General features: G+C 39.2%; 1 long non-coding RNA gene across 1 annotated transcript in view; it reads left to right on the forward strand.

Annotated features, from left to right (window-relative positions):
- The first annotated feature begins 5,203 nt into the window (after positions 1-5,203).
- Positions 5,204-12,434, forward strand: part of LOC110363939 (uncharacterized) — a 50,406-nt gene continuing 43,175 nt past the window's right edge. The window contains exons 1-2 of the long non-coding RNA XR_010471367.1: positions 5,204-6,810; positions 9,737-9,794. This is a non-coding gene — a long non-coding RNA (uncharacterized LOC110363939). The remainder of the gene's footprint in view (positions 6,811-9,736; positions 9,795-12,434) is intronic.

Raw genomic sequence — 12,434 nt, forward strand, 5'->3', positions numbered from 1 at the left:
AAAACAAATTAAATGTCTCCTGGGGCCAAATGATTACAACAGCTTTTCACTAACTTTATTAATTTACTTCTCCCCTTACTATTTACCACCTAGCACTCAAAGCTTGTTTCTTATATTATGAATGCCTGGTTTTCCTTTTTCTCTTAATATTCAGAGAATACTAGGTGTAGACACAAACAGCAGTTAAATAATTACAGTAAGAAAGATCTGATTAATAAAACATTTTGCAAGCTCATGGAGGGTTATAATAAAACACTCTTACAGAAGTATGTTTGAAAGCAAAAGGACCCTATAAATAATCCTTTACATGTTTTTTGTGAAGATAATGGTTATAAATTTATGCAACTCCCATAAACACGAAACTTCCGTAATCAGATTTGGGATAACCCTCCAGCATCACACAATCTCCCCCTGCATACTGTGATATTCAGTAGTCATGTTTACAGTGCTCATTTTGTTTTCAATAGTTCTCAATTACAAGAGTTAAAACTGAGACTGAAATTACCTATCCCAACTCAGTTGAAACATTATCTGTACAATTATGATCTCTAACTTTCAACCTCATCTTGGAACTGTTGCTGTAGAGACTGTGATCCTACTCCACATGTCTTCTGAAAAGAAAGTACAGCCTAAACTAATGAGGCTATCTGAGAAAGGCGAGAAAAGTCTAACTTCTTTGGGGTAGGCAGATGAATTTTTGCATTTCCATGTTTTTCACGTGATTTCCATGCAGTTACAGAGATTAGCAAAAAAATAGGATTAATGAGCAATGTCCTTGGTCTTTATTTTCTGTGGCCGGGCTCATGGCTATTTTGAGAAGAGCAGCACAAAGTATCTCTAAACCTGTGTTTTGACTCCAGCTGATCTTTCCAAATGGTGCAATGGGGGTAGATAGAGTAAAACTTTGACTTCCAGTTCCCACAGTGTTATGCTGTGGTAGATCTGTTATTATGAGGTACATGTTGTGTGTCCACAGAATATTACAGCCTTCCTTTGGGGAAAAGCTGTGTAGCACATGACCCCATAGACCTCCCCTGCAACCGTGCAGCTTTTCTCAGGACCATAGGCTGAGTGTAATCTATCTGAATTAAGCAATTATCTAATGTATCCATCTCTGTCTTTTTAATCAAACATTCTGTTGTGTGTTGGGGCATTTTGCTTTACACAAGATTGCCAAGTGCAGGAAAGTTCCTATTTTACTGTAAATGATAAAGGTAATGTTAAATGAGAGGTAAATGAGGTAAATGATAAAGAGGTAAATGATAAAGTAGTAAAGTAATTTATAACAGGAGTGCATTATAAACAGAAATTCAGTCAAGGCTCAAATTAAGTCTTCCCATGTACTTAGAATTTTTATGATTGAGTATCACCATAGCAAAAATCTCTAGGTAGATGACAAATAAAAAATGAAAAATCCTGCTACAAAGTAATGTTTAACACTGCTAACAAAATAAGCTGGATGGAAAACACTGTGTAGAACAAGAAAGAAAAAAATTAGTAATACAAAGCAAAATAATTTAATGCTTCTTTCAAGTGTTCCATTATTTGGTATTGAGGACCAGAACTAATGTATCAGATTAAAGATAAATTAATGGCATGTAAATTAAATGTATATTAAACACAACAGACAGACTGGAAAGGAGAGGCCTTCCAGTACAGTGATGGACTTAATGCATACTTTGAAATATAAATTGAACCTGTGTTAAGTGAAGAAAAGACAAGCCTAAAACCATCAAACTCCTTTCACTGTTTTGAATGGTCTGGGTCTAAGTTAATGATAACACTAGTTATATTCTATTTTTATTGTTTTCTAATTAATTTAAGCTTTCAAAGTGGAAAGAAAAAGTAGTATGTATGCCAAGCTTTAGCCTGTTGTGAATTAAAGTGTCTGGCTTCTTAATTAGCTGCAAAACCAGATTTTCAATGGGAATAGCAATTGACCCTTGGCAGTCACGGTGTTAAGAACTGCTGCTGTAGTATTAAGTCACACCTCTGTTCCCTGGGCAGGTCTTACAAGTTATACAACAGCAACCATTACAGGATTACTTAATCCCTTTACCTAACCCTAACTGCATGTTGGACTTTTGGCTCCCATAACAGCTCTCCTCTAGAGCATGCACAGTGAAGATATCAGTGACGCCACCAAACCTGTATTCTGCTGCCTGCACAGATTAATAAAGTTCTGCTAACTAGTACCAGCCACCCTAAGGAACATTATTTTGTTTTTCCTTCTCTCCTTTCCTAGCTGGCAACCAATTATTGCACAAAATGATGTACTCCTGGAAAAAATCTGCACAAATAATAGATGTATAAACTACAGGTACAGTATGTACTGCATTTAATTTCTTGACATTTGTGTGAGACAGCCTCCCAGCTGCAGAAGCAAAGAATAAGTCAAATTAAAATGTGTGATACGATACTATATTTTTACTTAGGTCTTCTGGAAATCATCTGCATGATAGCAGCATATCTTGAGTGGCTTTTGTATCTCATATAGTCTTTAAAATGCAGAACTTGACAGTATCCAAGCCAACATTTTCAACTTGTCTGCATGTAGTTAGGCAAGCAAAAATCTGGTTTAAATTTTCTCAGTGCTCTGGTTTTCTCAGAAAGTAAATAACCTGAGAGAACCCCATTAACATCTGCTTGGTAGCACCTTTCAAAGATACAGGAGAGCTACACCTCACTGTTTTCATTATTGGGAGATTATGTGACTACTCATTACCAGCAGTAGCACCCTGAAGTTCTTATGTGGCTCAAGGTCCTCTTTTACCAGCTGATGGGCAAGCAAATACGGAGGCAGTTTTCTCCTGAAGAAAAATAATTGTTGTTCCTACCCACAAAAATCTGACTCATGACTTTTAACTCTTCCACTTCATCTTGTAAAACTTCTCCCAGAGGGGAAAAAGCCATCTGTTACCAGATTGCCCAGCATGAAGCCAGGTCACTGACAGTGCAAAGACAAGGATTCAAGGAGGAACAGACTCTCTGCCAACCCATAAAGCCGTGTTCATCTAAAAGCAACTGACTTTCAGTGGAAATGTGCCTGCAGGAGAAATCCAGCCTGCGCAATTTCACGTCTTGTCTGCAGAGTCATCTCACTGGCAAGTCAGAATGGATAAGGGATTTAGCTACCTTGTGGCATTCAGCATGTCATACAACAGATGGAGATTTCTCAGAAATCTCACTGGCATGATTTCAGCATGGAAAATATCTGTGTGAAAGGCAATGGATACATTAAGAAGTTAAAAGGTCTCCTAAGTGCTGTTCTCTGACACATTTGGTTGCTAATGAGGCAAAAGGCAGAAAAGGATGTAGCATGCTGAGAACATACTGTTACTGCTCCTGACTTGAAAAGTTAGCTTAACTCTGAAGTTCCTCCTAACATGCGGATGAATCCTAGCAGAAGGAAAATTTGATTAAGGAGATGGGCAAAGCGGGATAAAACTGCATTTGCTGACTGTTCAAAAGCTTCTTTCCCAAAAGCATTTTGCCTCCAAATACACTATTTTCTTCTCCCTCTCTTCTCAATTTTCCTCCTTCTTAATGCTACCTCTAATTTTGATACTTCACTCTACATACATTTGATCACCTTTCTTGTTTTCTTCCTCCTCCTTACCATTTCCTGCATGACACTCTCTGCAAGTGGCAAGACTCAGAAGGAGCTGCTGGATATATGTTGCAGTGCTTAACCTGTGAGGCTATTCACTTATTTCATTTTTTCTCTGGCCCTTTTGGCAGGAGGAGGCTTCCTGGTCATGTGTATTCAATATATCAAATGAGATGCCTGTACAGCACTGTGGTGATAGCTGTGCACTTCTACACTAATAAAAAAATGATGACTAAAACATACAAAGGAGTAGATTTTTGGGAGGTGAGATTGACTTAAAGGGAGCAAAACAGTAATTGGGAAAAGGTGGCTCAAACAAGTATCCTCTGCTTTTTATTCTTAATATTAGCATTAGTCATTCTAATTAATAATTCCTTATTTCATCATTTTTTAAGAACAAGCTGTACCATAATGTAGAGCTACAAGGTCCTCATAGATGCAGTTGTATCAATAACCTTGAAGCTTACTCTTGAAACTTTCACTGTTTTTGTGGGGTACATACTCATGGGCTCTATATATTGTAGTTGGCTGTGACCTGTGAATTTGCACCAGTAAACCTTTTAAAGGGACAGCCTTTATTCAGAGCAAGGAGGTCTGTGCTGTCTCTGCTTCTTTGTGGCCAGCTGGTTGCACAAAAGACTCAGGATTATGATTGCCCCAGTGGGTAGTGCGCAGTTGGAGCCAGAAGCAAACACTCTGGTCTTGTTGAATTATAATAGTGGCATAGTAGTATAATTGTATAATGACTAAGTTAGACAAATATAACCAACTGAAAACATAATATTGTCCCTTTTCTGTGTCTCTAATAATTTTCTGCAGTGGCTGGGCAAATTATTGATCTATTTGATCTAAAACTATTGTCTGCTCACAAGTTGCCTAAGGCACGCTTTTATTTCATCAGCAAGCCCATCATTTAAACCACAAGACGAACTCATAGGTTACACAATGTATTCCCCGGAAATACATTATTTTCAGTATTTGCTGTGCATAATTCCCCTCTTGGTTAGCTAAATCCTGTGATATTACTGCAGTTGCCACAGTCAGTAAGTTACTTAGAGAAGCAAAAAGTCAGCTTTCATTTATTCAAAAGATGGAACACAAGCCTTTGCATGGAAATATAGCTGTACCTTAGTTACAAGGCTTTCAGTCCCTATAAAAAGTTACAGAAGCATATCTTTTGTGTGGTGGTGATAGTTTCCATCAGCCAAAGGTTTTATCACCTGAACTACACCAACACAAAGCAAAAGCACTAAGTTACTCACACAGTCACTGAGAAAAATATGGTGAGTGGGAACATGAATAGTAACCATGAACTAATCTCTGCAGTATAAAAACTGGGGCTGTGTGCCTTGCTGCAATACAGCAGGACCTGGACCCCAGCTGGGACCTTCAGGAGCTATGAAAATACATGTACAACACAGAGAACACAGAGAAATCTGCCTTGGTATTAATGAGAGATGCTGAACAAGCACAAAGTGATGTCTGCCTGAGGGCTGCTGATGTAAATTAGGTGCTGCAAAAATCCTGCACCTGCCACCAGAGCAACCTGTGTTTGCTCTGCCACTGTTTGAACAATGTCCTTGCAATACAAAGCTCAGTATGTTAGTGGGAGCAGAAGCTAAGGGGAAAAACAGTTGAGTGGGAAGGGAACAGGGGTTTTGAACTTAAGCTGTCTGCCATCAGTGACATTGTGGTCACTCACAGGTGCTGGTGGTGACAGCCCCCAGATAAGTAGAGCAAGATACTCAGATTCTTTGTTCTCATTCAGACAAACTTCTTTTGGCTCCAAAGGAAGCTTGAGTGGAAACTGGATAAGGTGCCTGGTATTTTACTTAAAGCTATTAGAGCTGGAAATAGCCTATCAGGTTGTTGGGGAACTCTGTACCATGCCTATGAATATTTTATCAAAACTACACAGAAGCAAAGGAGCTACTGGAAGATACTCATTCCCATGGAAGATTAATTATAACCAAATCTTCCAGAGCTTGCCCCTACTGCTGATTTTATGTCTGCTGTCTCTGACTGTGCTACAAAAGGATTAGTAAACTCCTGTGAGAGAGTGCCAGTCTCCATGTCTATATGCTGCTTCTTAGCAGCATTACTTCATAGCCTAGATATTTGCTGTCAACCAGAAGTACTGGCCAGCCCATGAGACAAACACGGTAGTCAGTCACTAGCTGATGGCAGACATCTGCTGTGCTCGGGAGCAGCAGTAAGCAGTGTTTGTATTAAAAAGCTTTTGTGGCCAGACAGTAGGACTGACTCCTCTGAGCTTGGTTATGGTAACAGTCCCCCAAGGAAATTACGTATGGCTTAAAAGAGGAAGCAGATTCTCTGATTTACAAATTATGTGCCCTCTCTTCTCTGCCAAATAACTAATTGCACCTTAAATAGAGGGTGATCTATAAGAAAAAACAAACTTACATATGAATAAGTGCTCTTTGTAGCTTACACAGGCCATGTATTTGTCTTTTGTCTGTCTTGCACTTTATGTGTTTAGCCACTATCCAGGGCGAAGGATTGTGCATATTCACCCTGGGACTCATCCTAAAAGGCACTGGGATTCAGGGAGACAGTGGTTTTGTGGTTTCCTTAGTCCTTCTATGAACAAACAGAATGTTGTGATGGCACCATCCTTAAGCACTATGGCAACAGAGTACACCTGACCAGTGGAGGGGCTGGTCTTTTTTAGAGCTGATATTTCCCTAACAATACCTTGTTTCCCAAACAGCAACAACATCATACAAGGTTTCCCCAAGGCTCCGACAACTGATCCATTAAGTGGTCCAATTTCTGATATCAGTTGAATTCATGGAGATTTGAGTATTTTCACCACAGTCTCTGGCTTATTTGCTTTTAAGATGATGTAAAGAAACTTTACATGTGATCCCTGTTTTTCTATGCTGGTACAACTACAGCTGACCAGCTGTGGCCCAATGCTTTTTCCTGGTGTTTCTCTAAGGCTTTTGGTATGGTAACATCAGAGAAGGCCCTTCCTGACACAGCAAAACTGGCAGAGATAATCAATTTTAGACATATGAATTTACTTTGCAAACCCAAAGCAAAGTGTAACAGCAAAGAATAAGGCTCTGCAACATGATGAAGAGGCTAGGTGAATTATAGTTTAGTGACAGTCAATCTGAAAGCCTCCATCGATGACAGCCTTTCATACTCTCGGATTCAGAGGGGAGCTAAAGAAGGTCTGAATTAACAAAAATGCCAAAAACATTAAGAAAAATTATCTGTAATCTTTAAAATTTTTTGTCAAAAATCTGTTGCAGCAATCTCAGTTTCTGCATATGTATTTAGCAATAATAATCCAAGTGCTGGTAGCCTTGCTTGTATTATTTGGATTTTCATGAATACTGGTTTTGGCTGTTCCGCATTCATTGTTCAGGATCTGCTCCCTACATTTTAGTCTCTGACCGGACTGCTGAAAATTTCTAAGCAAATCAATTATTTGGGCTTAAGCATTCTTTCTCGTTTACAAATACAAGCAAAGTACTGGCACCTCTTAGACTGTAACACACACACACACACAAACCAACCAAACAAAAAACAAACAAACAAAAACCCCAAACAAACAAACAAACAAACGAACAAAGATTCTCTGTGTGAATCTGGTCAAGGGAGAGAATTACAGACAAATTTAATGCTGGAATGTGAACAGATATTACACAACTCTGTGTTTGCAGCAAACAGGTATCTCTTACTACAAGAAAGGGTAGTCACTCCAGGATGTAGTGAAAGGCTCTCTTTTTAAATCTTTCAGTATTTCTGTGCCAAACAGGTTCACATAGCTTAGACAATTTTTGAATAGGCATCAGTCTTTTGAATACTTATCTAAGACAGACCTTGGAAATTTTCAACTGCTTTTATTGGAGCTAATTAATCCCTTGAGCTAAAGCCAGTGCAGCTGGGTTTGTGCAATTTTCGAAGAAAGAGAACCACTACTATCAATACATTATCAATTTATCAATACATTTTTAAGAAAAAAAAATGATGGGATGTCTTATTTAATAGAATGAGTCCCTGCTTTTGAAGATATGGTCATAACAAACATTATATTCAATGGGGTTATGTATTAGATTAGCAGGTGACTGACAATATATGAACCTGTCCTTTCTCAAATGAGAAGTGCAGGTCCCTACTCTCACTGCACCTTATCTAAAACTATATAACACACTCAAAAATAATGGTTTCCTTCTACTTTCTCTTGGAGCCTTTTCTCAGGAGAAATCACATCTTTCTCAGTGCCTAAAAAGCCGAACGGAGGCAGACATACTTCTGATTCCATGTTTACTTCTATGCTCAGTGCAGTTCCTTTATTTTGCTTCTTTGTCAGAGCAAACTACCTCACTACAAAAGTGTTAGCAAGCCATTTACTGCATGCATGAATTAAATTCAGAGCTGAGCTGCAGCTGTTTGTGTGGACTGGAGTGCTCCTTCCAAAGAATAAATGTGTTTTCTTGACAACTTCCCAATGCTTTCTTTGCTTGTAAAGCTAGGGAACGGGGGAGGTAAGCGGTAGGTGAGTCATAAACATGCAGAGTTGTCCAGAAGATATCAAGTCTAATTATATAGCAGAAACTGCTTTTATTTCTGCAGTGGACAGATAAAAAAATCTTCCCCCTATTTCTGAGAAAACTGAGTTGTTTCAGTCTTTGATTTTGTTTGAATCAGACCTCAGTTCAGTTTTTCATCCCGAATGCTTTCAAGTCTGGCAGAGAATGAACTTTAACACAAACACCTCTGGCTAATGTATTTACCACTGGGCTGGTTTGCTTCATTGGTTTTGTTTCCATGAAATGTAGTGGTTTAAATCATGTGATCAATTCTAATATCAGCTGTTCCCCATTGCATCATTTTCTTCTTAGATGGTGATTATTGTGTCTATGGTTGTTTGTGATATAAAGAGGTACTTCCAAAATCCTGTGGTTCGTGTATGCTTACATGAATGCTCATGCCATTACCTTCATCCTGGGGAAAAAACAAAACAAAACAAAACAAAACAAAACAAAACAAAACAAAACAAAACAAATAACATGTCTGGAAAAACAGATGGTTTATTTAAAAAAAAGATTCAACTTCGTGAATTCTTCTCTTCTGTTGTATGCCCTTTTCTTGTCAGTCATCATGAGGTACGTCATCATGGTCTACCACATTTCAGGAGTTTTCATCTACCTCAAGACAAATCCCCATGCTGTTTTTATTTCACTTTGATTCAGGCAGAAGAAATTTTTTAAACTATTTTTTGTGCTTCTGAGGAAGTGAAGGCCCACCTTGATGAAAATATTTCCTCAAAGTCACATTGTTGGTCAGGGACAAAGCAGAACTCAGAACTGAGTCTCAGTTATGGGCATACAGACACCTTGTTGGGTGAGCAATTTTAAGGTAGATGATTCCTATTCACTTCATATTCTTGCCTGGCAATGCATGTCCCTTTTATCATCTAGGTGTCGGCTACCTCCCAATGACCTCAGGGTGAAAGACTGGGGCCAGGGGTGTTGATGTGGTGGTGAGTGACTCACACTCAGCCAGAGGCTCATGTCTTGCAGAATCTCTGCTTTTCCTTACCAGGCTCTGCTGCCTCCCGTGGGGCAGCTCTTGTGCAATTCCAGACAAGACCATTTTTTCTTTCACAGTTTTTTGTCAATGATCAAAATCAGATATGAGTTTTTAAAAGTAAGCAAACAAACAAAAAAACATTGTCTTTGAGACTCTTCTGGAAACTGGACATCCCCTTGAGATTATAAGTACTTGCTTGTTAGGTTCTAGTAGCAACTAGTTGTGGGGTTTTGTTTGTTTGTTTTTGTTTTGTTTTGGCTGGTTGGTTGGTTGTTTTGGGTGAGTTTTTTTGTTTGGTTGGTTGGTTGGGTTTTTTTTGTCAAGTACAAACCATTGTCTTCAAATCCAGATCTGAATTTCAAAACAAAAAGTTCATGAATGCTCAACTTGATGACAGGGACACTAACCCAGAATTACCATGTCTCCACTTATCGTTCCTAGCTTACATATGGAAGTTTTATCACAAAACTGCTGAAAACTTCAAGTAGGTGGATAGCTGGATATGCCCTGACAAAGCTCTAAACTTACATGTTTGTTTTTTTTTTTTTTTTCATCCAGACTCCAAAACTTTAACCCGTGTGCTTTTTCATATGGTTTGTTTCCAGTGCTGCAATGGGTATGTATCTTCAGGATATATTACAAAAAAGAGAAGGTAGGTCACAAATGACAAATACAATTGTGGTTTTAGTAAAGACCTCTGATAGTAGGCATAGATGAAATAGAAAGAGATTAATGGAAGTTACACTTTTCTTGGATTCACCTCTTTGCAGCCACATGATTTATGCAATGTCCCAGATACTCTGCATCTCTGCAATGAACTAATACAACATTCACATGACAGCAAAGCTCAAATTTAGCCCTGAAAAAGCTGCTTGCTGAGGTCTAAGATGACGTGGGGGGAGTAAAACCTCTCTAATGCTTAAATCCTCCTGCTGCTTCAGAACAGTCAGCACCTCATTAGCCTTAGCTCCTTGTTTGATAGGTAATGTCAGCTTGCTACAGGAAATCTCCTACACCCAATGACAGGAGCATCTGTCTCCACCTAGTGTTCATCCATCTACAGTTGTACTCACCTGCCCACCAAGGAAATTACAAACCAAGAAAGGAAAACAGGGGAAACACTTGCTCACTAAAACGTCACCTTCTCACCCACCGGAGGCAGCAGATGACATATAAACCTGCTGATGAGCTGCAAGGGAATTCAGCACTCCCACCTTCATCTTGTGCTAAAAGAGTGGGAAGTGACAATAAATTTTAGAAAAGCTTGTCTATTTTACAATATTCTTCTGCCCATGACCAAAGTTACATTCAAGCCCTTTCTATTTTTTGTTGCCAAGGGAATTACTTAGTATGAGAAATGAAATATTTAATTAAGGAAAAGTAGCATGGAAACATTTATAGGAATACTTTCCACTGTAACTCCCAAAGTACTGGATAAGAGTTACTCAACTTGCCTCTCAACGTGACTGTGAAGAAGAAAAATGTCACACCCTCTGTGAGTTGTGAAACCATATTTTCCTCAAAACCTTCTGGGTGATTTGAGGGCATTTGAAGTGAAACCAGGTACAGACTGCCACCAAGATAACCCTCCATTCCAGTGGCCCAGCTTTTTGCTGTGCACCTTGCTTTATCACTTAAAAGAAAAATCTGTGGTACAAAATGCAGGATAACTAGTAGAACTTGAAGGGGGTGGTAGGCCACACAGACACTTTTGGGAAGAGAATGAGTCCCTTCAAAACACTTTTAAGGCCCTAGAGGGACCTTCAGGCTGCCTAGCTGGAAAAGGACTCAGCCTGCAGCCACTACTGATGAGGTACTGCTGAGACTAAACTGAGCTGTAAGCCACAGAGACAGCATCCTGGAAACTCAGAATGGACGTAAGCATAAGTTCTAAGTTTTAAAATAAGAGGTAGAAGAAATATCCTGCAAGCTCAATTTATAGCAGAGAGTATTAAGAGCCTTTGTGGGAAACATGGTCTTAGTCTTCATGAGGTCTTGTTTGTCCTGTAAACACTGAAATAATGGTTGACTAAAGGGAATTAAGCCCTAACCTCCCTTTCTTAACACTTCTATGTTTCAGTAAGTGGAACAAATTCCAAAATCTCAGAGAATAAGCTGAATGTCAGTGGGGTGAACCCAAATTATTTTGGTGAAAAGCAAGAGAGGCAAGCAAGGAAGTCATGGAGCTCCAGCATGCAGTCAGTACTGGGACCAGCTTCCAATGGCTTTGTATTGTCTCTAGACAAAACAGATTCACAGCAGCTGTTACCATGTTCATACATTTCAATTTTCCCATCTCACAGCTGACTGTCTTCCCAAAACATGTTAACCTATTGACACACAGAGCATGCTGAGGGGTGTGAAAGTGTGATGGACCTAGGCTTGCCTCTCGTGGTGGGGACCAAAGAAGAAAGGAGCAGAGAGGACCCCAGCAGGAATTTAAGACCAAAAGATTGGCTGATCCAAGGGAACCTGCCAGACCTCAGGGAGTTTCTGAAGTGAAGAGTATGGGGAAGTGGTGCACAGGATGTGCCTGGAAGAGGTGTGGGAGTGCAATGAACTACAACTCCAGCTTAGAAGCAGCACCAGTGTGAGACTTCAGGAAACAACACTATTTCACACTTCTTGTTTCATTTGAGAACTTGCTCTCTTTTGTTCACACTCTCTTGTCTAATGCTCGCCAGCTTCTCCTTTATTCTGAGAACTCTTCTCAGTTATAAGCTCTACCACTGAGTTCTTGCTGATCTCCAGTTGAGGAGACAAAGACCACCCATGATCTGACGCATGCAAATACTGCAAACACTGCTGATGTTGAAAATGTCAGTAAGTGAAAATAAGTTAAAGCTGTCTGTAAAAAGAAGAGAGGCGCTAGAATAGCAATATTCAGTATTTGGCATTTCGTGTATATCTTATTTTTATATTCCACTGCTTCCATCTGTCTACCTTGACATTCATCTGAAAAAAAATTAAAAAAAAGACTTCATATTTAGATTTTGAAACAGACTTTGCTGGAACACTTTCACATTGATGAGGAAGTCCCTTAACTGGTTTTATGTATGTCAGGAGGTATAATTTCCCCTGGGTGTTATGAGTAAACAAGAATGTGAACATAAGTTTTTCAATGTACAAGGGCCAAGTTTAAACTTTACACTAAAACCAGATGAATTTTTTGTACTTCTGAATTGCACAATGACAGTTTCGCACAGCACCAATCATTAAGAGGTATACTGCAAAAGAAGTTCAGTTTTGGTGAAGG

Source organism: Columba livia, chromosome 3 (genome assembly GCF_036013475.1).
Source record: "Columba livia isolate bColLiv1 breed racing homer chromosome 3, bColLiv1.pat.W.v2, whole genome shotgun sequence".
Lineage (NCBI taxonomy): Eukaryota > Metazoa > Chordata > Aves > Columbiformes > Columbidae > Columba > Columba livia.